General features: G+C 43.2%; 1 protein-coding gene and 2 long non-coding RNA genes across 5 annotated transcripts in view; 1 reads left to right on the top strand and 2 right to left on the bottom strand.

The window, feature by feature from the left end:
- Window positions 1-360: 360 nt before the first annotated feature.
- LOC113964810 lies at window positions 361-6,099 on the bottom strand. Its single transcript, XR_003533291.1, has 3 exons — window positions 4,247-6,099; window positions 2,190-2,388; window positions 361-577 (listed from the first exon to the last, which is right to left on the bottom strand). It is a non-coding gene; the product is annotated as an uncharacterized LOC113964810 (long non-coding RNA).
- A 6,487-nt stretch (window positions 6,100-12,586) lies between these two features.
- LOC113964809 lies at window positions 12,587-17,771 on the bottom strand. Its single transcript, XR_003533290.1, has 2 exons — window positions 15,989-17,771; window positions 12,587-15,695 (listed from the first exon to the last, which is right to left on the bottom strand). It is a non-coding gene; the product is annotated as an uncharacterized LOC113964809 (long non-coding RNA).
- Window positions 17,772-18,530: 759 nt separating this feature from the next.
- The window catches only part of RAB30 (RAB30, member RAS oncogene family), a 48,242-nt gene continuing 40,394 nt past the window's right edge, over window positions 18,531-26,378 (top strand). The window contains exons 1-3 of one of the 3 annotated variants that reach the window (XM_027677484.1): window positions 18,531-19,023; window positions 21,637-21,782; window positions 22,245-22,281. The gene's annotated coding sequence lies outside the window, so the exon portion shown is untranslated. The remainder of the gene's footprint in view (window positions 19,024-21,636; window positions 21,783-22,244; window positions 22,282-26,378) is intronic. The other 2 variants (XM_027677485.1, XM_027677487.1) reach the window with 2 other exon arrangements.

Here is a 26,378-nt window from a genome sequence, read left to right as displayed (position 1 = left end):
TAGAGGGTGGGAAGGCTGCAGCATTATCAGCACATTACCCCTTGTTATCCAGAATAGGCTATTCCCTGATTCTTTAAACAGGATTTTCCTGTTACTGTGTGTGGGCTGGGAGGTTTAACTACATTCTGACTCTTCCTACTGCTATGATTGTTATTGTCTCCTAGAAATCTTTATGGATATTGAGCAAGGAGGCATAAACCTGCTCAGGGGAGTAGTATCAGTGCTTGGCAAACCCAATCTTTCTAAGGGACAGCTGTCATCATCACAAAACGCCAAGTGAGCAACAACCCCCCTCAACCCTTTACATTAAGGAACAGTTTTTGACTTAAGCCTATTTTGTATCTTATAAGAAGATTAAAAGAATTAAAGAGAAACCAAGTGACCTTTTCAGTCCATTTAATATTAAGTATGACACACAGCTTCATCTTATACAAGGCCAGAATAAGTAGAAGGACATAATGATTATACTTGTTATGCTGCTCTTGGGGACTTCCAAGCTGGAATGCCCTGCCTGCATCCATCTCCAGAAGATCTCCAAGGCTTCACAGTTGCATATATGTGCCTTTACCTACTGTTCCTGGAAAAAAATCCTATTTTTGTTATAGTAATTACTTCAGTATACTGAAGAGAAAAGCTCTCTTGGCTGTGCTGCAAAAGTTTTGAGGAGGTGGGAAGTGGCTGAGGGTGGGTGTGAAGGGCCACGTAAAGCCATGGCACCCCTGCAGACCCTGCCCAAGGGGTCCTGCACAAGGTCCTCATGAATCAGCACTTCTTTCATCGATAGTCTGAGTAGACCCTGCTCATCAATCACATCAGTACAATAGTGGCACGCTGGTGTGGGGGACATGGAAGGGACAGAGAATGCGGCCTTGAAAGAGGTGCCCTACAGCAGATCTGTGCCTGACAGCCTGTTCCCCAAGCTGCAAGACAAAGTGATATGAGCATGATGACTTCTTCCATACTGGTGGTGCCTAAAGCCCTTGCCTTTCCCTCAGTAAATGCCAAACTAAGTTCAATCTTTTTGAGGACTCCATAAACACTACAGTAAAACAACTCACTGGCTGACCTAAATGGGAATGATTACAGAAGTATTCAGAATGTTCTTTTCCACAACCATCATAAAAGTCCTAGGCTAATACCCAAGTGCTTTTACAATCCATTTGCCTGAGTTGCTAGTGGGAAAATAGCTCCAACTACAGTTTATCTGCATGGTATAGGAACATATAGCTGCCCAATATCCCTGTCTGCTTGCAGCACTGTGTTAGTTCAAAATGTACATACAGTAAGTATTGTCGATCATAAACAATCCATAATGAACTAATAAACTGTTCTCTTTACACTGGGAGCAGCTGGTATGTTGGGATATACTGTGAGAATCAGAATTTGGAGATGTGCCAAGTGAGATAGAATTGGGACATGTTACTGGCCTGGTCACAGCCAGTTCTTGCTTTGAGCTGGCTTTATATATGACAATACCATGTTTGGGTATCTTGACATACTTTTAAACATACATAGACAAAGAGTAAAAGTCATGTATTTCTGTGTCTAATGCTGAGAAATTCAATGCTGTGAAAGGAGAGAGAATCTAGCCCCATAATAAAACTGACCCATGATAATCCAAATATATATATGTATCCTTTGTATTTTATATGATTTAGGCTGCAATTTCGGTTAAGTCAATAAATTTGCAGGTTTAAATTAACCAGTCACCAAGTAAATACAGCAGATAAGCAGAATATATATGTATTGATGAGCTGGTAAGCTGCAGCAGAACTCAGAAGCAAGCAGGCACATTAATAGGTTGCTCAAATAAAATCTTTTTAGATTCGCTCTATCTGCATTTTCTTCCTGATAGCAGAAATTCTGGCTTCTTCTTTTGCCTTTTCCCCCTTGCTGCTTCCATCACAGGAATAAGGAAGTATAAAGGTACCTATTTGTTTCACCCACATTATGTGAAACACTGCAAAATGCATGCACTAGCTCATGAACAGGTAGAGGAGCAGCAAATATGCTTTGTTGAAGCTCTGCACCTGTTAGAAAGGGCTCCATGCTGCAAATTGTGCAACGATACAAGCATTTAAAAGGGTGAAAATCACACTGACTAATTAGCCCAACAGGTTAGCTCTGCTGAGGTGCTTTAGAGTCCTCCTTTGCCTTGCCCATTTATTGCTCCTTACCTCTGTACTCACCTTCTGTAAATGTGAATGATCAGAAGAACAACTTGATGCTGCCAGGCCAAAGTTTAGCAATGGGTTTACGTTCAAATCTCTGTGTTCTGCAATTTGCTTTTGTCTTCTAAGCGTGCAAATCAGTGCACTGAGCATAGGGCAGGGGAACAGCATCTTCAGTAATTAACTAAGGAATTCACATTATAATCCTGCAAGACACCTAAAGGCAGGCACATCCTCATTTCAGAAGTAATAAACATTTATATTAACAGCTGAGTCAGCAGATCTTTGAAGTGGACTTACTTCCAGTTTTCCCTCAAAACAATTGTTGCAAAACACAAAGCTCTTAACTTTAGAAATCAGCTTTTGTTAAACATAAAGGAATACTTAAAACAAACAAAAAAACACCAAAAAACCCCCCCCCAACTATAGAGAACACTTCAAGTTAGGCAGAACAGAAAGTTTCTAAATTAACTCCTTGCAGGGCAGGTTCTTTCTTTCAAATGCTTCTCTCGTTCCAGGGGACACAATAGATAGTAAACATGAAGAGAGCAGGTACTACCCCTGCAAGTTGCAGGAGGCTCTATGGCTGCAGCTGCTTTGCCCTGCAGCAGTTGGTTGGATGCTCTGTAATTGCTTCCTTTTGTCCTGTTTCAAATCTGCTGTGTATCTAGGTAGATGTTCATTAGAGGTGAATATATTTGGCAACTTTATGTCTTGTGTTGACTTATGCAGGTAAATGAAGGCATGCTTACAAATCCATAGCCCATAAGCATATTTGTAATCTATAAACAGCTACATTCTCAGTATTGGAAGATAAGTATCTATTGTGGTCACTTTATTGGGGATGCTAGAGCCTGTGTAATGTACAGGGTGTAGGCAGTCACTTTGGAGATGGATGCAAGAGGCTGGTGATTCCACCCCAGAGCTGTATGCCCTCACAGATTGTGACCCAGGTTGTGGTCTGATGAAGTAAATACATCTTGTGTCCCATGTGTGGGTTGCATAAGAAGGGTGAATGCACAGGCATGAATCTCACAAAGCACATTTGCCTAATTTGCTTAAAATTTCACCAGACCGATTAAAAACAAAGCAATGACCTATATTTTATATGATTTAGGCTCCATTTTCAGTTAAATCAATAAATTAGCAGATTCAGATTATCTGGTCACCAAGTTACCACAGCAGATAACCGGATCACATAATGAAAAAAGTAATTTTTTTTAAGCTTATCTTGGAATGTAATGAAGGTCTAGTTTTCTTATAATCTGAAAAACCCAGCTACTATTTAGCTAATATTTCATTGACACAGTTAACATGTCACTGGAGGACTCTGTCATTACTGGGCATAGGTGACTGTGGAATATTAAGTGTATATTTTGGTCTTTGGCCAGCTAGATGATCCAAGCAGACAAGAACTGTACCCACGCTCAGTTCAACAAATGCAGTTAAACAAATGGTTGTGTGATATCTTTAATCTCCACGTTAGTACATGTTTTATGTTTTTCTTTGCCATCTCTGTGCAGTTACACAGAGTATTTTGAAGATTTAACATGTAGACAGATGATGGTTGAATCATCTCCAACAGCAATTTTCAAATAGCACTGGCTTTTTCACTGAGGAATGTAGCAGTGTCAGGGTGCTTTTGTTTTTAAAAACTGTAAAAGACAGTTCACTCTCCTCCTCTCTGACCATGGCTTAATGATACAATAAATCCAATATTAGGGCCCTTAGTATCAGACCATAACCCACTACCCAAGGTCTAGATCAGCTTTCACTCATGCTGTCAGTTAAAATTTCTTTAAAATTTTGCTAATTTCTTATTGACACATTTAATGTGATTACAACTACCGCTCTCTGTGTCATTGTTACTTTATGTCAGATCAGATATCAGCTACCAGCTGTTATAAAACTCATATGAACTCCAATAATAAAAATGATGGAAACAGCTTCACACATGCACTGGATACACTAAAATTAAGACATGCTTTCACTGAGAAAAAGTTAAAACATAAGTGGTTCAAGCAGCTGTTTAATTTCTTAGGCTCTCTCTCCTTAAAGTCACTCTGGGATTTTACCAAATTAGGTGTTCTTTCATAAGGGTGTAAGGCAGAGCGTGTAAGGGTCTTGGTTGAGAAAACAGCTCTGGCTCCTGGCTGACACTGCAAATGCAAGAACCTCTATCAGTATGAATTTTGTTTTACAAAAATAATTAAAATAATTAAAATTTCTTCAGCACAGTATCTCCTTATATGCCTTCTTTTGTTGTCAATCACTGTCATGTTCTCCACATTTTTAAAGCACTCCATATTTTTACTGTGGACGAACAGAAAACTAATAAGAGCTCACAGTTCATCTTGTTAGCTTTTGACCTGAAAAACACAAGACTGTTTGGCATTTTATGAGAGGACATTCCACTAGTAGTTAAACAGTTTTCTAGTACCAGTTGTCACAGGGATTTTAAAAAGCCTCCCATGTTCTCCTCTATGTGTGAGTGAATATTGAGGCTTGGGAAGATGTGGTGTGCTGTCAGTTTTGGTTGTAGTGTTTCAGGGAAGAGTGAGGAGAAGAACGGAGAGAGAAGTGGTATCATTGCTGGTTTAAGTTAGTACTTGGACTCCTGGCTACTTGTGTTCAGTTAGATTTCTGAAAGATACAACTGCTCTGTGCACTGCCCCACATCTCCGCTGCAAAGTTTGATTTTTGTGTATTAAAAAATGGCATTTTTCAACGACTGAAGTTTTGCACTATTGACTTGCCTTGGGAGACTGACATGTCTTTCCCTATGTCACCCATGACCACAGAGCAGGGTAGTATTTTCCTGTGCTGCTGTACCAGTATGTACTTCTTCCCTTTGTCATAGAAGCTGCAGGATGTGTTGATTCAGTAGAAGAACAGACCCTGTAGTAACTGCTAAGACTTCAAATCCTTACAGTCAGAGCTGGTTTTAGTGCTTGTCTTAGCTGAATTCAATCGAATGACTGGAGTTGCAATAGCATGTGCAAAGTCGTTCTGCCTTTAGTAAATCGCTTTCCCTTGGCTTCCCACAAGATGAAACATCTTCTCAGCATTGCTGCAAGGAAGAGACAAGACACATACAGGAAAGAGTAGAGGTTGTTTTGCTGATAAGAAGCTGCTTTTTGAAACAGAAGTAGACCCTCCTCTAAGCATGCGTTCTCTTCAAACATGTCACAATGTCCTTGTTTCTAAAGTCCATCCTGTCAATTCCTTCCTTGTTGATTTTGGCAGAAAGTTTAGACAAATCAAGTAACTGGTGACTAATCTCTGCTCTAAGAAAGTAAGATCCCACTGGGAAAGCTGAGCATATCCATTAAAATGTTCCACAAGAAAATTCATCATGTTGCATCTGTATTTTCCTTGTCAAATACTTTGAAAAATTCTGTGCCTTGATGAAGCAACTGTCAGTTGTCAATATCTAAAGTCATTGCATTTCAAATCTGGAAAAGTGTTGGCTCTTTTACCCCACCAATGTAATTTGGCTTATTCAACCTTCTTTCCTCTTTCTTTACAGGATAATAGCTAAATTAAGTTGGTTCTAGGAAGGCACGATGGCTACTCGCATACACACTATACCTGAGTTCACACCGTATCAGCTATGTCCAGCGACAGGCAAGACCAATAAGTGACTTATGACACTGTCCAACAGATGAACAGGAATGTCTCACTGGCAGAAAGGAATTAACAACATAGCGCCGCAGTCCCCAGCTATTTGGCAGGACACCCAGCACACTGCACAGCCACCAGAAATGCAGCTCTTCAGCCAAGATATTGTGTTTTCAGAGTCAAACTAAACTAACCCCCCGTGAATTAGAAGGACCATCCAGCCTGCTTTACCTAAGCCCCTGCTATATGCTGTAGAGAAAGGATAAAATACCCAACTGTGCAAACCTGATGAAAGATCTTATGTTTTCACTTACTCTATTTCATCCCTTGAAGGGTCAGGTGTCATACTGCTGAGATTTCACTGGCATTAGGGGCTCTCTCCAAAAGACAGGGAAATATAATCTGGTGGAGCACTGCAGTATGTACTTTCCATCTGAATCCAGAACTTCTTGGCCCCTGGACTCATTACTCTATGGAAGGAGAATTAGGTGCATATAGGAAATGCAATTAATCCCTAAAATCAAGAATTCATTATTTCAACCCAAACTACACACAGCTAATTTTTTAGCAATTTGTTATAATTCAAATCAGCAGTGATGTGGATCAAACCTTTTTCCTAGGAAAGTGCAATAATGCATCCAAAGCTGGTGAAACTGGGACTACTTCAAGTAAAAACTGCTGTCTGGTATCATCAATCCAAATCTCAAGGGCCAGGTCACAAACAACAAAGAGCTTGTACAGGGAAGGGTAAAAGGTTAGAGATGACTCAATATTACACTGCATCGTTGCAAACAGGAAGAGGCTATTTCATAAATCATGGGTCATTTCCATAAGTTGAAAGCCTATCTGTATACAAACAGGTCATTACAGCAAGGAATCACAAGATTTTCCATGTTATTAACCTTAAGCAGAGCACAAGTACTGGGCACATTAAATCCTGCAAAAGGCTCTCTACAGTCTGTTGTAGACTGGAAACTTCTGGAAGAGCCACAGAGTATGATGGTGTCATGCATACACCCTTGTGTTTGCAATAACCTTCTCTTATCCTCCTGAACCTTTTCCTCTAATCCCTTAATAATTGTTGAGGCATTTCTCTGTCTTTAAATACATCACACTTCTTGCATGTGACTTTGGAAACAGGTTCATAAAGCTTAATCCCTGCAGATGAGGACTTAACAACTTATTAACAACTTATACATGTGCAATTGGTCCCATGGGGAATTCCACTGATTTCAGAAAAATTAATGACTATCTACTAATTACATGGCTTTAACTGTCACACTTTATTCCCTTGGATGTGAAATCAGATCCATAAAATCTATTAAGTGTCTACAGACCTTCAAAGATGAGGCAGAGTATTACCCAATGGTAGTAGCAGCAGCCTGCAGGCACAGCAGGTGAGATGTACCTCAGCTAGATGTGTAGGTCAGATGTCTAATGTTGAGCTATTCTAACCTCTGCTCCCTCTGTAGTCAACAGAAAGGAAAAGACATCTCAAGAGACAAATTTGCCTCCCTGCAACACAGGCGCAAGAATTGAGCCCACTCCTACATAAGTTACTCCCATAATTAACTACCTAGTCATTAACTGTCGCACATAGTGTGACTCCACGTGATAATAATACAGGCACAAATACTGTTTGGGATCAGGCTTCTGCTAGCTTGTGTTCTGTAAACTTAAGACTCTTGAATTAGGATAAGAGGTGTTGAAATCAATCTTGATATGTGTGCAGTTCTCTCTGCAGAGTGCAAGGAAAGCCCACACTGAGACCAGGCACCTGCTGGGTGTCTGAAGTTCAGCGAGATGACTTCCATTCACTGTTAGTGGTTTATATTTCAATCCCTAATAAATGCTAGAAAACCGAAAACTTATTCAATTATTTATTTCAAGTACTTTGGTCCTAGGCTAAAGTAGTTCTAAATCATCACCAACATTATTTCAAACCTGTCTTCCTAAATTTAGTTATTTTTGGTTATTCTTATCTGGAAGAATGACGCCAGAGGAAGGAAACAAACAAACAAACAAACAAACAAACACAACAGAAAAAATGAGAAAAATCTTTTCTAGATTCTTCTTACAATTATTAAAGATGAAGTATTAGGAAATAAAGGAAGCAGTAAGGTCATCATGCTCAATATTCAGCCTATACTGTGTTTAAACATTAAAGCAATACATAAACGGTCTTAAAGCCACCCTCTGCTGGCGGAGACTCACCAGCACAGCGGGCCAGCAGCTACAGCTGCCTCTCCAGTGTCAGAGCCAGCAGAGATCAACATCTCTGACGTGCATTTTGCAGCACCACGTATTATTTGGCTACACTGAAGACTTCAGAGGTGTGATCTGACTGGTGGGGAGCTGGGGAGATAGAAGGCCGAGGGACGCCGTCTCTGTGCCCATTAGTGTTATGGGTTCTGCCATTCCCTCACTCCCCTCACAGCTGCATCCAGCCCAAGTTCCAGCTTACAGCTATGGCCTACGAGCGTCTGCCACAGGGGAGAAGATTGCTAACACAATCCGCGTTCTCTTTGCTGCTCTGTAGATAAAACTGGTGAGCTAAGAAACTACAAACCCTGCCTGAAAACTGACTTGTGTAACCACTTGCATGCACTCACTTTATCTAAAATCAGGGCTCCTTTTATGATTTTTAGTGTCTTCTAAATAAATAACACAAAGCCACCTTTTATTTTGGCCTCAGAAATGTGAACATATCCGATGATGTCACAAATGGGCTATATGAAAATGGCTCAGTAGTTTAACCTGTCTCAGGAAGTTACATTTATCTACAGATGGCTTCCAATATAATCTTTCTATGATTATGAATGTATTAAAATTAGGGGAACCCTACAGAGGCACTTTGATTCTCCTCGTTAAAATGTGTCAGCTAGTTTTCTGAGGGATAATAGTTTTTAGACAGAACACTGTAGAAGTAACATGTAAGAAGGGCTGGGTTTGCTCAGCCTGCTGATGGCTTTTTGCATTATTGCATTTTAGCTGTGACAGGTTGGTTCCCAGCAATACACTGGGTCTGCACTTACAGGGCATTTGCAAAATGTCACTTGTGTCTTTGCAGTATTTGAGGCAATTGGCTGTAGAGATCTGTTTTTCCTCAGGTGTCATCAGTTTAGGAAATGGAAAGTGCTACTTTGAAATTTTAAAATGCAAAGGTTAAAAATATGAAACTCAGCACATGAAAAGCACTTTTTGTCTACTTTTTAAGTGTTATTAATCTGTTCCCTCTCCCTCCCCCCACCACCCCAAGATTCAAGAGGAAAGCAGGGCTCTTTCCTCCAAGTTTTTTTTCTTCTTAATAATAATGGGATGCAATAGCTGGAATTCTGCAGAACCACCACCTTCAAAATGATAATTATCCTAGGGCTTCTCACACACTAAACGCTGAGTGTGATGTACTACATGTAGGTGACAAGGAGATAGAAAAAGAAAAAAAAATGGAAGCATGGAAAACCTGTGTGCCGGCACACACCTAGATAGAAACAAAATGATGACAAAAACCAAATGCCATTTGTCAATGGTGGACGTGAACAAAATAATGCTTTGCTTTTCCTGCTGTCACTGACTGCAGAGCAGTAAATTCAAGGAAGACTGGAGTAGCCATCCCTTTGCATTGCACAGACGTGAACGTTACCTGGAAACTGCACACATAAAGTACTACCATAGCAGAGGGAAAGTTCAGGGCGCACATTTCCTTTGGGAGGAATACAACTGGTACACTGACAGTACCCAAGAGTGGTACTCATATCACAGAATGAAGCAGGCATCTTCCAAACCCAGTATCTTCCAAACCCAGCATCTTGGCTGACGTGATTTGTACCTAAACTTACCTTCAGATAATAGAGAACTGCCTATAGCAAAGGGCTGGGATACCTGAGATACCATCAAACCCATGTAAATGAAGCTGCAATGCCACTCAGAATGAATGGCAGCAATGTTATCCATCCTAGAGAGCCACAGCACTCAAGTGTTGACAGAAACTTGTGAGAGACCCCACACATACCTGGTTCCATGGCGAAGCATGTCACATGCCTCAATACTCATGACAAGGTTAATCCAATACCAAATAACCTTCTCAAGGATGAGAGCTTAAAAGACAGACGTGATTGGACATTTTTCATAAAATAATTAACACAAACTGTATTTGTTGGGGACCAGACATTCATGTTTGATTTGTGCTCAAGAGGGAACAGCTTCTCTATCCCAGGAGTCTGTCAGCAAGACAAAGCTACTCTACTTTTCCATGATTCTCCCAACTGACTCATCTGTATCTTATGAAGTGTTAAATTACAAATTATTATAAAATAATGTATACAAGTGTATTTAAATATATACCTTTTATATACATATATGCACATATTTCCAGATATGTATTTATAAATGTATTTACACTACAAAAATACTTATAAATTACTGTATAAATATATTATTTATAATGAAAAGAAAATCCATGTATTTTCATTGGGCCTACTAAAACTCCATTTCATCACCTCCTTTTTTCCAGGATGCAGCACTGGGACAGCAGTTTCTCCAGTCACAATCCACCCTGGAGGTCAGAGGAGCTTTCAGTGGGCAGGAATTTGAAAGAGGCCAAATGGACCTCAGTGATATGAGCTAGTAAAGCTCATCCCTGCCATTCATCCCTGGTGAGACACAGTACTCACCTGGCTGTGCAACACCCTCTTGCCAATTCACCTGAGGATTGCACCTGCCTGTATTTCACATGTTTCTCTACAAAGGTTAACAACAGCAACAATCTAACTCTTAGGGGATGCAACTGCTGTTTTAGCTGACATCGGCTAAAGCAGAGCATGTACAGCGAAGCCGCTGCTCATCACTCTGAAACAGCTGCCACCACATTGTTCTCACCAGAGAGCAACATTCACCATTATCACAATGGAGCAGTAAATCATATCAGCAGAGTAAGAGTTTACAGCAGAGCAGCCAATTTCATTGGTAGCAGGAGGAAACTGGGATTAGCTTTTCACCTATTACACATGGAACATTTTAATACCGAATTCTCTCTTCTGCAGACCTACTCTGCCATTAAATATAAAATTATATTTGGCTATGTGTGCAGGGGTAACATACAACTCCCCGAATGTAAGAATTAGTTCCATAAGGGGAAAACATATTGGTACTCTTGGTAAGAAAAAAACCCCCCAAACTTAAAACTGTTCCACATCTTACTCCAGCTCTCTGTTCACGCTGGGATTTGTGTCGACTACATTGAGCTATCACTAGTCCTGCTTACAGACAGCAGGGTTTCTTGAGCTGCTGTTGCCTGGTCAGGTTACATGCAGCAAAACCACAAAAAGGCTGTGTCACGAGACCTAACACAGAAACACAGTCAATAAAAGCGCCCATGTGTACAAGGGAAATCCTCCTGCTTCTCCCCCACAAACTAAAATGCATCCTTAGATGCACAATTTAATGAGAAGAGGCTTCAACAACAAGCCCAAGGACATCTGGCTTCTGCCATACACCTGGCCACCTGGTTTTTGTGCTGTGTTGCAAATGCTCTAAACCAGCTCACAAACCCGATTCAGGTTTTAAAAAGCTGCAGTACTGCAAACCTCCTCCACTTCTACCATGACCCACACAAAAGCATACACAGGGACTGTGTGTGAACACCCCAGCAGCTCACTGTGCTGCTCCAGGTAGTTGCACTGGCATGAAAGGGAACAGCGTACTGCAGTATGGGAAGGCAAGGCGCAGAAGGTAACACCAACTCCTTACTCTAGCAACACCACCACAGCCTCTGCATCATGCAACTGTATTTTTCAAGAGCTCAAGTAATACACCTCCTGGGAAAGCATGCCCAAAGAGGCCCTACTGGAAAAAAAAGGGCTGATATGCATGAAACCAGAACCTGAGGGTATGACTGCCTTGAGCAAGGTAGCTTAAGTCATCAGCTTCACACCCCTATGCTGGTTTAGAAAAACCTCTCCTGTCCTGCAGCATGTCACAACCTATTAAAGAACATATCCTTCTCACCTTGCAAGCCCTAGGTCTTGTGCATGCAGAACAAGGTTCAGCAGCAATTCTGTGTCACACAACTCAGCAGGTAAAGTGACCAACCCTAGCGTGCCAGTCCCTAAATTGCTGCAAGAGCAGTGCAACACTTTTTTTTTCCCATAAAATTGTGCATCAGGAAACCAAAGACTGAAAGAGCAGCCATTGAATTCATGAAGCAGGAGGCTTGTGCAAACCTGACCTATGCAGACTGCAAGCCAAGATGTGAAGATTAGCAGTCCACTAAATTATATCCTTAGGACACTGCATGTAAATAACAAAATAGAGCAAGTGAAACCATGTGAGCGGAAACTTGCCCAGGAACTGTGATACTCACTGTGGTAGCCAGTTTTTCAGGAAGAGGCACTTGCAAAAGAAATAGCAAAAATAACCCCCAAAAGAATGAGGTGGTAGAAAAGAGTCAAGTAGTGATAATGTACAGAAAAGCTAAAAGTTTGGGTAAAGAGACCAAGGAAAAGAGCAAACCTAGGGAATTCTGGTATAGACACTATCAAATGCTGCTGTCTCAGAAGTTGTGTGCTTTTTCACAGCACAGCATTACTTACCCAAAGGAAATGGTTTGTGTGCACTAAGGAGTGTTCTGACTGCAATACTGTTGTTTAGGTACTCACTTGCCCAAGCTAGTATTTTAAGCTGAATCATACAGGAAGCAACATAAAATTCTGCACCACTGCACCCAAATAGCTGGAGAACCCGAGAACACTTGCATGTATAATCAGAGACTCCAGCCTATCAATTTAGTTGCAGGATTTTCTAAGAACATAAACAATGGTGCATCATTTGACTTAAAACTATGGTTGCTAAAATTAAATTTTAACCTCTGGTTATGGCTTTCACTCTGTGTCCAACACTTTTTTACCCACACATCACAAAAACAGGGACAAGGAACAGCATTGGAGGCTTGCCATAACTAAAGGCTCACATCGCTCTCATCACAGGAATCATCATTTCCTAAAATGTATTCTTTCCACAAAGATATTTTTAGTGAGCTTTTAATTTCAGTAGAACTTATGTGACCCTTAAAAAAATCCTCTGCTGCCTCTCACCCCCCCCTCCTTTTTATTATTTTGAAAGGATTAACAGCTAGTACCATGGTCAAAGATTTGTCAGCTCATGAACTGCTCTTCTGGCACAGACGCACACATCAGCTGAGCAGTATTGGTTACCAACTCAGGTTTACCCCTACACAACAAAAACAGACTTTTCCATGATCAGTGGCAACTGAATGAGGTCCACCCCAAGCACAATCTCAGCATGATACCTCCACCTGCTTTATGCAATACAGGGTTTGATCAAGCTTTGTGCTGGAGAGGGCAGTGCACACACAAAGTACATCTAAACACGCAGCCCAAGTGTTTCTTGTTCCACATGGAAGCACTCATGTATCTTAAAGCTACAACAGTGTGAGCCAAAAGATTTATGCTCAGCTCTGGAGCCTGTCTGAGTCATTTTCTGTGCAAGACTTCAGCAACTCATGGGTGTGGAAGGCGTATCTTCACCACAGTGCTGCCATGAGCCAGCTGGCTTTGCAGGAGTGAGGTGGACCAAGAAAAGCTATTGTTCCAGGAAATACTATTATGTGACAAAACCTGAAGCTTTTGGAGTGCTTCTGAACTGGGTAGTGGCACACATGCTGATAAGAGAAATGTGGTCTGCTTACAGCCCTATGGTCTTCAGTGGTCATGTCACACCATCCCACCTTAAGAGATATATCCATGTGTAGCTAAGAGACAGCCACAGAACGTTTTGAGTCTCCATGTGTTTAGCAAGTTTTCCCCACTGTTAGTGTGCCTTCCGAAGACGGAACTTCCCACAACTGGAGCCCTGGAGTCTCTTGTACTCAAACTACCTCCAGTTTTTCAGTGTCCTAACACTTTGAAGTCCTGCATATTGTAATGACCATCTCCAGTATCTACAATAAAATCAATTTCCTGTTTCACTATTAGCTTTCTTTTCAACTCAAGATAGAAGCTGTGGAAAAAACCACATTCTTCTCTCTAGTGAGTTCTTTCAGATACCACATCTTATGAACCCAGGGACTCACAGTAGCCCGCACACCCTTTCCTGTTGTGTAACTGCTACTGAACTGCTGCCATGTTTTGGTTGAAGAACATGTTCATGCTAACTGAAAAGGTTCTTGACTGCTCTTAGAGCACTCTTCTTGTGCTGAAAGACACACACACAAAAAAAGGTTACACTTCATAATTAGTCACTAGAATTATTTCCAGAGCAGCTTTACCGACTCCTTTTGCTATGCAAGAATACTAGGCTCTTCCAGATACTGGTTTAACAGCTTCCTCCCCACAATTTCATTAAAAACATTTAAAAAAGGTACAGAAGCCTTCCACTCTTTCCTGTTTTTCCAACCTCTCCCTGTCAAAGAACCAAGACAACACAACGTATTCTTCTGTGCTATAATTAATATACTTGGAAATAGTAACATGATATAGAAATACTTACCTATTCTACCCAGCTAAATTCACCCTCTCACCTTTCACTTTGCAGCTCCAGTAACTTTTTGGGAAACAGCTCCATGGAAGACAATTGCAACCAACCAAACTTCATTGCAGCTTCTTCATCCTCCATCATCTGAGCAGAAACTTTGATGTGCAAGAGTTAACACCCTTCCACCAGAGGCTTTGAAATAAGCAGTTGGGACTGTAGACAACCAAGTTTTATAGTTGGGATAGTTGAGAAAATCGGATTTTAAAACAAAACTCACATTCCAAGAGTAGTACAGACGTACTCTTGTAAGGTATCAATCATCCTTACAAACTATACTCCACTAATGCTAATGTGCATACCAGGAATTATGTTAGGCCTGACAGTGAGTTTGCAAGAACCAAGACAACCCCAACACCCTGCCAGTTCTCTGTGCTGCGCTGCCATGGATGTTGACACTGTGGCATTATAACACCGGACACCTTAAAAATTATGTAATAATCTATTTGTACACTTCATCTCGAAATCTGTGTATCTCATGCGGACTGCAGAGCTGGCTTAGTACAGCATCCAGTGACTGCTCAATTTAGAGCATCCAAATCCTTGATGTTTTCATTTAGAGGAAACTTGTCAGAATGAAAGCTGAGACACAAAGACAGGTTTCTACATATGAACTTAAATTAAACTTTGATTAAGCAATTTCTTCTTTAAGTCATCACACATTCCTACTTATCCTCATCTTCCTCACACCTCCTGCAGGATCTTCCAACTCTTTCTCTAGGTCTTCAGGAAACTGGGTGGTTGCTTACCTGAGTCCACAGTGACAAAAATCACTTCAGTAGCAAAGAAAATCCATAGTTTTTGCAGTGTAGGATGTCAGCATAGTAGTTCAAGTACAGACAAACATATCAGCTTCATAGGCTGAGGACCAGACACACACCAGAGTAAGTTTCCACTAACAGCATTAAAGTAGAACATACCCTTGTGTTTGAGAAAAGCCGAAGGCAGGCTTTCAATTCTATCACCATCTTGTATATTTTCATATGAAACGCCAAGAAAATGCTTATTTCTGCAATAGGACTGTAAGCTTCTTGTGGATCTTGCAAGAAGCAAGATCTCTGTTCGGTCAGGAGAGACTTGTGCATTAGCGCTTTCAGGTGGACATACTATCAGAGTTTGACACACAGAAAACAGGTTTTGTCATTAACAGTTCTAACAAGTTGTCATCAATGAGTAAAATCCATACACTAACAAGTAGCAGACACCCCCAAACTGATTGAAGTGAACTACACACACAGAGAAAACTGTTTTACTTGTCTCTTGTATCAGGCATTCACTTGGGTAGATTCTGAAGTCATTTCCTTTTTCCTACATTTTGATATCATATAGCAATTCCCTGCTGAGACATCAGGGCATCTACAGATAAAGAAATAAGGTATAAACAATGGTAAAAACAATGAAGAAAAACTATCTGCAAAGTGAGGTGCACTGCAATCTCCTCAGAGCAGCAGCACTGACTCCAGTGGGATGGGGAGGGAGAGAGGGAAACCACTGCAGGTAAAACCAATTGTTTCTAAACCAGTTTAAGTAACAAAACATACTGTCATTAGACCAGCAGATCATCCTGGATGCAGATTTCACATACGCTTCTGCTGCCAGTTATAGAAAAGACAATCTAGCCTACCCTAGAATTCCACTGCAATACTTACCATCAGCACCAGGTACCAGCTGCGCAGATAAAAGCATAGGGCTAAAGTCTACTGTGGACAACTGTTGTAACTGTGAAGTCATCATGCCACTGCCCCTTTATTTCACCCACAGTTCACCTAATCTAAAGGTATCCGCAAATAGAAGAAAAAGAAGTAGAAAAGAAATAAAAAGGGCTGTACTTGTAATCCAGAATTCTTCAGATGTATGGAACTAATAATGAAAGGTACAGCAGCCACAGAGCGTTCCACCCTCTCTTTTTCTTTACTCATGAATATGGCAAAATGGGACAACTTGGACACGAGGAGAAGCACTTACAGGACACTGGACTTTTTACAGGATGGCAAGCAACTGGTTCTGATTCTTTAGCTGGATAGAGCTGCATATAAAGCCAGAGAAGAATGGCACACATTGCTGTAATACCAGCTGATTTTGAAAGGCTGCAATATTCAGGTGAAACAAATGCATCACAGAATATCTCACGACATCCTCCCTCCCCCCCTTGAGTGTCTCCTGGGACGAACACACTATTTGTGTAGTTATTGTGAGGCAATATCCTGAGCAAATACATCCTACTTACCTCCAAAAGGAGCCAAAGTATGAAATAAACCCCACAGCCCCATTTGTCCTGAGCTGTACCACTACTGGACTTTAGCTAACACATCAAGCAAGCCTGTAAAACTCTTCACAACTCCTTTCAATTGAGTACCTTCTTGAGATAATAAAGTGCTTTATTTCACAGGAACCACCTGTAGCTAGAAAGGGTATTATTTCACAAGCCATGCAATACCTTGAGCATCCTCCCTTCGAGTTTACATTAAAGGTCTTCTATACATCGTTTCAGGGAACTCCAGTCCCCTTAAGCCTAAGAGAGCTTTGATTACTCTCTCTTTTGGTGAGCAGATCATTTCCCAACCCCCAACACAAAAGCCTAGCAAAAGCAGGGATGACATTCAGTACAATAAAGTCTAAAACCCGCTGGTCAAAATTCTAGCCTAGCTCCTAGATGCCAGCCAGAGGGTATGCTGAAACTAAGACAGCACCTAGTCATCTGGCTAAGCCACGCCAACACTAGACAGCAAGCACAGCTAAGATAGTGGGCAAGCAAGTTAGGTGAACTGCTGAGATGCCTTACACCATATCATCCATTCTCTCAGCTTCTTCAAGGCTGATTTACGACTCTATGGACACAGAGTCATAGGTTTGGGTTGGAAGGGACCTTAAAGACCACCTAATTGCAACCCCCCTGCTGTGGGCAGGGGCACCTTCCACTAGGCCAGGTTGCTCAGAGCCCCATCCAGCCTGGCCTTGGGATGAGGCAGCCACAACTTCTCCAGGCAGTCTGTTTCTATGCATCACCATCCTTGAAATAAAAAATGTCTTCCTTATATCTAATCTAATCCTACCCTTTTCCAGACATACTGAGGGCAGCTGCCTCTAGGAGGAAACAAAGCTCCTCCTGCTGGTTACACTAAGCCCTATGTTTGTGACAACCACCCACCACTAGTGCAATTATCAGACAGAAGCTACAACCCTGAAAAAAAGCCTCAAAACAGCAAACGCAGCCTGTCACCTGGTATGCCACAAGGGCATGACCCAGCCTGTTCCCTTTTGACGGCCTCCCCCACCAAGGCCAGCGCTACTCTTTAAGCCTCAGCCCGTACTTGGTCCCACGGCTGGTCAGCCCCGCACGGACCCCTCTCCCCGGACAGCTCAAGGGGCACAGCCCCGAAAGCCACCGCAGTCGCCCCGGCTCCTGCGCCACACAGAGCAGACTCCCCCCCCCCCCCCCCCACCCCCCCCCCGGCCGTGACCCGCAGCAGCCTCACCGCGACCCCCGCCCACTCCCGCCGCACACCCACCGCAGCCCGCCTGGCACAGGGCCCGCTATCAGGGCGTACAGACCCCGCCGAGTCCTGGGACAGACCCCCTAACCCCTACCCTCTCCCGCCATGGAGAGGCACCGCCCCACCCAGAACCGGCGGGCACGGAGAGACACCCAGCCATGTCCTTCAGGGCCCACCACCGCGCCCCTCCAGCCACTCCTCAGCCTCCCCTTCTTCCTCACCCCCTCGCACACAAGCTCTTGCTTGTCTCTCAAACCAAGACCTAGCTCCCACCCTCCGCCCTTTTCCGACATCTTAACCCGGCTCCCTGGCCGCTCCTCCCGAGCCAAAAGCGTTCCACGCCATCAACATGGCGGCCGCCACAACCTCCTTCCCCACCCCTCCCGCTCCCCACCGCGGCCGCGCGGCGCGGGGCCTGCCGGGAAATCGAGTCCCCGCTATTTATGTGACCGTGCTATGGTTCCTCCAGAGAAACTACAGGCCCCGAAAGTCCCTGCGCTCCGAGGGCACCAGCCAATGGTTAGGCGGCATGGCGGCCGGTGGCCCCGCCCCGGCGGGCTCTGGGGTGATGTCATTGCCCAGCGGGGCCGCGGGGGCGCGCCGCGCGCCGCCGCTCATTGTGCTCCGCCGGTGCCGCCTCCGCTGGACACGGCGGGGAGGACCCGCTCCCGCTACATTCCCGATTGGGGCCGCCCTGCTCTTACTCCTGCACCGCCCGGGGTGCGCTGCTCTGCCCTTGCACCGCCCGGGGGGGGGCTGCCCTGCACAGCACCGTGGGTGGCCCTGCCCTTATCCCCGGAGAGGGCTGATTTGAGCCGAGCCCCGCTGCTCCTGTCCCGGGGATCCTGGCCCGAGGGTGGCTCGGCACCATCCCAAGGGGCTGCGCTGCTCGGGGAGCGAGCACCCATTCCCGAGCGGAACTGCCTTGCGCCTAAGCCCGCTGCGCCCATCCCGGAGAGCTGCCCTGCGCCGGGTGGGTGGCTAGCACCTATCCCAGAGGGAGCGGGCTGCCGTGCGCCCATCCCCGGGGTCAGCACCTACCACGGGAGTGCGGGGACTGCAGCGCGCCCAGCCCAGCTATCCCCGCCGCGGGGCGGCCCCGGGCTGCCGCTTCTGCCATCGCCGGTGACCGGCTCCTGGCTCCCACCTCGTTTCATGTTTGTGGATAGGGAGGAAAAATCCCAAACCAGGTTAGTTCTGCGCTCCTCTTTTCTTTTTTGTGTGTGTTTTTCCTTCTCCTTTTACCCCCTCCCCGCCAGGCCTCTGTCTCCCTCTGCGCTTCCCCGCACTGTGTGTTCCCCAGCGGGGAGCAGCGCTGCCGAGCGGGGCTGCGCTGTCTGTCCCTGGCTCTGCTGGAAAAGGAGGAACGGGGAAGAAGGAAGGGGAAAGACCCCTAGCCCCCTAAATAGGGTCATCCATGGGAGATGAGTGACCCCCGCTGCCTTTCGGGCCCGGTGGCAGCCCCCGGGAAACTCCCGCAACTCCGGAATGCTCCGGGCACCCCGAAGCTGCGCGGTCCCGAACCGGAGGCACCGGCGGGGAGCCGTCTTGTTTGTCTCCTGCGCTGGATAACAGCGGAAAATCAGATGGATTTTGAATTGCTATCGCTAAGCCCTGCTAAGTCTGAGAGACCCGGGGCTCTTGGGGATAAAATAAGTACGGGGTACATTTTAGGATGGTTTTGGGGGCGCTGGTGTGTGCTGTCGTGTGGCTTCGGTGTTTTGACACCTTTATGCCTCCCCTCTTTCAGGGAAATGGGGGAGATTTGAATCCAACTGGCTCTCTCAATCCTAGCTGTTTGCAATTGGTCTAGATTTCTTTTCCAAGTCACATAATGAGTTTGTGTCTTAAAAATTGTCGATTGGACAGCCTGATGGTATATTTCAACTTCCAAACTGCTACTCTGACCTTTTTCATTTTTATTATATATACAAGAAATGCTTGTATTTTAAACTTTGTAAAAACTCTGTGGTCCAGCAGAGCTTCATTTTAGTGTGCCTTTTTGTTTTTTTCCCTGTTCCTTGCTGTTTGTGAGGTGCAGTTCAGATCTTTACTTGAACAATGCTAAGATAGTAGAGTAATATACTGGATATTTTTTTGTTAGTACGTAACATCAGAAGGTTTTACCCCCTTTTATTACTACATTACTCCTGCAGTTGCTGGTGGACCCCAGATATCCCATTTTGCAGTGGTGGCAGGGAAATGTATGCTGGCCTCAAATCTGTCAGCGTTTCTCAGTGCCCTTTAAAGTTGATCCACCCCAAAGCCCACTTGGAGGCTGTTCTGAGAGTAGGAAGAGAGTGTGCAGCTGAGCTGATATTTTTAATTTTTTTCCCCCCCTCTGCTGCATATTTGCTTCTGCGCTTCTCTTGTGTAACTGGCACTGTGTGTCCTCTGGCAGGGCTCTCCCTGGAATCGCAGAGCTGGGGAGAGGGTGACATGAGTGCAGTGGGGACAATGAAACTCCCTGTTTGGTTTGCTTGAAGTGTTTGTAAACACTAAGGCAGTGTTGGGGTGTCCGTATGCAATGGATGGCATTTTACAGCTTTCCCTCCTTAAGTGAGATAAACATGCTGCATCCACATCTCCTCCTTGCATTTATTTTATCTGTGTTTTTTCTTTCCTTCCTCTTTATTATTGACTCAAAGGGGAAGAACAACAGCGCATGCAGGCGTTGCCTTTGGTTGATATTTTTAAACATTTTTATTTCCTGGAATGGTGTTTTCCTCTTTATTTTACAAGGGAGGGAACGGATAATCTAATAGAGGGTTTCCCATCTTGGCTGTAAAAGGAGAAGTTTTATAGCAGTGATTTTGTTAGCCTGGGATAGAAGGCACTGGATATGAAGCGATAATTTGAAAGTGTAGGCTGGGAATTGTTCTGGGAAATATTGATACGGAAATTGATGAGAACAAGCAAGGAACCCATGGCCAGGAATTTTGTATTTAAGTAATACAATCTTATATTCTGTTTTCATCTTTCCATATGTATGTATCTTTACAAATATGCATTGCTATTTATGCTCATTTTGGGTGTTTTTTTCCAAAAATTATTACATTTGTTGGATTTAGAAAGATTTGTGACAATGCGTGCTAGCATTTTCAAGTTATATTATACTATAACACGAGGTGGATTAAAAATGTACCTCAGAAATCTACACTATTATTCAGGTGAAACTTTGCCTTGGAGCAACTGAAATATAGGCACATAAAAAGAGACCAAAAGCTGAAAATCACTCAGTAGATAAATGTTTGCTGTGAAAAAGTACAGATGAGCTAAGGGGCCCTTTTCTTGTCCTGCAAAGACCTAAATGCAATGAACGTGTTTACTGTGATTCAAGAAATCCCCGAAATGCCAGTTACTGAAATTGAAGAGAATATCCCAGGAAGACAGCACAAAATATTTCCTCAAGTCTTTTACTCTTTTCCTAATTTCTTACTAGTGTCCAGTTTCTGAAGGGAGATTCAGGGCAAGGTGGTCTCAGGGTCATACTCTGTAGAGTTTTCTTATATTTTAGTCCTGTTCTTAATGAAACTGAGTATGATGCCAATGATTGGCTTCTTAGTAAAGCCAGACGTTGCATCTTTGCAAATTGGCTTTATCAGCATCACGTATTTGCCATGCACTGCATTAAATTGCCCAAAACTGTTGCAGAAAGAGATTTAAGCTGCCTTGGGATGTTGCGTGTCACCCAACCTCATGTACAGAGGGACCCAAAGACTGATGAGATGAGGGGAACTGGGAAGAGCCAGAGCTGGGCCAGACTTGCTGAATTTTAAGCTTAATTTTCTTCTTTGCTCCAGAGGTGAGCTATGAGAGGACAGTGATTTCTGTAGCCTGGAGTTGGGATCTGGCAAGGCAGCTGAAGTTCCTGAAGCAAGAGGTGGATGGCTGAAGGTGGCTCTTCAGGGAGGAACTGAACAGTACCAAACAGGCATGGGGAGGGAAGGTGAGAATGGGGCAGTGGGAGAAGGGTGTCTGCAAGCAAACGACCTCTGTTTGTCACCTTACTGTGAAAGAGCTTTCCTCTGTTGGCAGATCTATGCTGTGTGCTTCCTGTCTTCCCAGCCCCAACTACAGGTGGTAGGTATTGGTCACTGCTTGAGCTGGAGTGTTGTGGCGCTCTGATTGAAGCTGTAGAGAGCTCTTGGTTTCAGCTCTGGAGCTGCTCTTGTTTTGTCCTCAGTGGGATGGCCAAGCTGGCATCCATCAACTGGCAAATTGAGGTGCTTGCTCTAAGTTTTGTGGTTTGTCCCAGATGGGTGTATCTGCAGCTGATTATTTTATGGGTGTGATAGATTTGTTGGCATTTTCTTACGGTTACATAAACTGTAGCCAACAAAGAGATTACAGTACCTGGGAACTAGATCAATTCCTTTTCTAATTTTAAAGCATATTGTCTTTTTTTTAGGACAGAACCAGCAGTTTGAGTGCAAGCCTTGTTCTTGGTGAGTACGGAAAGAGGAGTGGGGAATGTGCTAGGAGCTAGTTCATGCATATTGTCAAATAACCACCCAGGCAGTGTGAAAATTCAGGAGAATCATTGCAACTATGTGGCTGGCATGACAGGAGTGTGGAAAGTAGCATAGGATGGGCATACCTTGCAGTGACAAAGCTGTTTAGATATTGATGTTTGTATGGATGTTTGTAAAACTTTGTAACAGAAAATTTAGGAGACAGTAAAATCATCATCTGTGTTATGAATGGGTTTCTGACACCAAAAACATCAACTCAGTTGGAGAGATCTTGGGGCAGAGATGCTCAGCAACAGCCCTGCTTTGGCTGGAGGACAGATGAGGTGACCTAAGGCAGTGTTTTGATTGACTCTCTAGTTTCCGCAATTTCATTTTGCAGCAAGCCATTTAGCTTCCTGCTCCCCCCCAGAGTGATTCTGTCAATAACTAACTAAATTCTCATTTTAGTTTTAATGGATCTCTTAGAGTAGGAAATAAGTGATCTGTCATGTTTGCCATGTAATTCTGATTGGTCTGTGCATAAACTGTGAATTTAAAGGGGGGGGCAGGGTGAGTTGTCAAATATTCCTCAGGTGCTAATATGTTGAAATAATTAGGGCAGAACAAGGATAAACTTGTCCCTTAAAATCATTGTCAGGATTTAAACAGAGTCAAGACCACATTGAAGTCTGTTGCTATTACAGTAGTTTCATAACTAATCTGTGCTATTAAACATTGGCCCTGCATAAGGTATTAGTGAGATTTGTGTTATAATGTCATTTGATTTCACTTTGCATAGATAAAAATAATTAGAGAACTTTGTTGCTTTGAGCTGAGGATAGATATTTAGGTTGTGAACAGCTTGAGACTCAATTGCTATTTGTCATCTCGCCTTGCCTGAAGTAACTGCCTCTCGCTACACTGCAGAGGTGTGCACTCTTCCCTAATATACTTAAGGCAAAATTTAAACCTATTTAAAACCTATTTAAACTAACCTAGCTATTAGTTTCCTGAGATAATTAGGGAATACTTGTACGAACAGAGGAGAAAATTTTCAGTAAGGTCTAACGGAAATCTACTTCTGTCCTTTTAAACATCACAGGATACCTTGTTTATATTCTTTCCTTTTAGCAGAAATGCTTTCTTTTAGGTTCTGCTGAACTACAAGTTAACTGTAACCTTTAAGTATCTGAACAGTGTTTTCCTTTAGACCTTGAAAAGAGTAATGAGAAAAGGAAAGAGAGAAGAGGAAGTGGAGGAAAAGCTGTGCTGGCATGAAAAAAGATGAGCTTGCACATGGTTTCTCAAAAGAGTGTATTCTGCAGACTGAATTTAAAGGGAAAAAAGAAAAAAGGTGTTAGAGATGCCAAAGTGTACAGAAGTCAAGCAGTGCTTGGGTTACTCTGTCCTGCTAAAGATGCTGTCCGTGGAAGGAGGGACTTCATGCAGGGCCCTGGCAGCCCAACCCACTGCTGCACTGTTCTGCTTCTCCTCTGCAATGAAGGTACTGAAACTCTGCTTTTTTGATTAAGCAAAAAGCCGGTTACTCAAAGGGCAGCATGTGTGCATTTAAAGTGGAAGTATTTCTTCATAAATCCAGGCTGTTGTTTGCAAAAGAGAATTGTCAAGGAACTACCATCCTGTAGGCTGGTGCTGAGCCTTGATGCCAATTTGTTGGGAACACTGCAGAAAATTAATCTGTGTATGAGAGTCTCACATCCCACAGTAGCAATCATTTGCTTTCTGGAGTATTTTGGACAGAACGCCTCACATCCAAAAATAGGAGCTTTCATTGCTTTGGCAGGGGGGATCACTCCCTTACCTGGCTGTGGAAGGATGGGATCCCTCTCCAGAGTAATCAAGTAGTTAGAGTAGAATATTTTTAGTTGGAAGGAACCTAAAAAGATCATCTTGTCCAACTATGTCTTGAATACTTACAGGCTTGGGCTACTGACTGCCTCTCTAAGAAGTCTGCTGCAGTGTTTTACCAGCCTCTTGGTAAAGAAATGCTTCCTTATGTTCAGTCTGAATCTCCTTTGGTGCAGCTTTGAACCATTCCCACACATCCTATCACTGAATCCCAGGAAAAAGGGATCAGCACCTCCCTCTCCACTTCCACTCCTCAGGAAGCTGCAAGGAGCAATGAGTTCACCCCTTTTCTTCAAAGCAGACAAATCCAAAACCTTAGCTGCTCCTCATAGAGCATGTCTTCCAGCCCTGACAAAGATGTATGGGGTTATATGGAATGTTTCACTACTCAGTGGGATGTTGCCACTGAGATAGCACCAGCTCAAGGGGAACTGCTGATGTCCTTATTCCCACCCACTTTCTCCCTTCTTGTTTTCCATCTGCCTAAGCCTCTCCTTGCTCCAGTGCAGCCACTCCACCTCCCCTTCCTCCTCTGCTCTTCTTCTGTCTAGTGATGTTCAGTAGTAACCTTTAGGAGCTTGGATAGCCCCAGACTACAAATGAATCTGAGAAATGGGTATAAAGGGAGACTTAGCTGAAGAAGATGTGGTGCCAATAGGAAACAGGTTATTAAAGATGCTGAGTAGAATAATGTGTATCTGGTTAGTAGATCACCCCACCTATGCTCGCTCTTCCCTGAGACAGATGAAACTTAAGGCACAGGAACTTGTCAAACCCTCCTGTCTTTTCAGCGGTCATTCTTTTGCTATAAATACCCATTCATCCATAAATACAAAAGTGACTGGAGATCTAGAAAAATCTATCCTCCAGAAAAATCCCGGATCCATGTTCAGGATGTAGATCATGAGTTGGGACATGAACGCCAGCGTTCAGATTTACAGCCGATCAAAGAACAACTGAAAGGGATTGCCAGGATTAGAAAAGAGATTTGGAGTTTGCTATATTGCAAAGAGTACTTTCAGTAATGAAAAGATGACTTGAAAAATTATCATTAGCACTTCTCTGTGATTTAAATTTCGTTGCCTGAACTCAGAAATGGAGGATAGATCAGTCAAGGCTTTTTATCTAACAAGGTTCTAAAGGAAGCCAGATTCATGTCTAATTAGTGAGAAGTTTTTCATGGTGCCATCTCTTAAGCTTCCAGGGGCTAACATGTGGTGTTTTCATGACAGTCGTGGTTGCAGCATGGGAATATTTACTAACACCCTTAATTAAAAACATGGTAACACAACCTTGTATAACCTGAATTATTGACCTCAAGAAATCCCGTAAAGGGTGTCCATGCTCTCTGGTCCTGTTGCTTTCTGATGGTGGAAGGAGTTTTAAATTGTATCTTCTCCAACACTGGAGGTTCAAGCTTTATTATAATGGCTACTGAACTTGATTAACTGAGAGAGGGGACAACTGTCATTTGAAAAAATAATAATTTTTTTTTATTGTTCTTGCTTTATAGCTATTTACACAAATACCTGAAAAGTAAATGTAGGCTTGAAAAAGCTTTTCTGGCTCATTTGGTCTCCCTGCTAGTCCTCTAGAGACACCAGATTATTCCATCCTAAGACAAGTCATCTTTAGATGTGAGAATCAGGTAGCCTGAAATTGCTGTGGGACTGTCAGTTCATTTTTGCATATGGGGAAGAAGATTAGGAGAAGTAACATTAGCCTTTTTATTCTTGCATCTCCCTCGAAGTTCATGGTGCAGTGCGTCCTGTGGAGAAAAGGTATTAACTTGGATAAACCTGCAGTAATGAGTTTAATTAAACCCCAGCAAGACTGAAGAAATCTCTAGCTCTCACAAAAGGGTAAGGGCATATTTTGGATTTCTGTATGTCTCTTGGCTGCTGAGGACCTTGAAATGGCTGGTTTCAGCATCAGGTTCTGCATGTGGTTGACTGCAGATGTAGTGGCAAGTTCAGCCTGTGTGATGATAGATTTGGGCTCTGCTCTTCTCTGTAATCCCTCTCTAATTTCTCACATATCTGAAAATATAAGAATCCTCACAGTAAATATTTGCTCTTGAAAGCATTAGATAGTTATGGGGGGATCCTTGAACAATGTTGGCTCCATAAAAAAAAAAAAAATTGTGTAAAGACTCTATCCATGTACCAGCAGCTTGAAACTGCAGAAACAGAGTTGATGCCTGATTTCTCTATTGCATTTGT

This window comes from Neopelma chrysocephalum, unplaced genomic scaffold (genome assembly GCF_003984885.1).
Source record: "Neopelma chrysocephalum unplaced genomic scaffold, ASM398488v2 Primary Assembly neopelma1_43, whole genome shotgun sequence".
Taxonomy (NCBI): Eukaryota; Metazoa; Chordata; class Aves; order Passeriformes; family Pipridae; genus Neopelma; species Neopelma chrysocephalum.
This window is presented reverse-complemented; position numbering and strand designations above follow the sequence as displayed.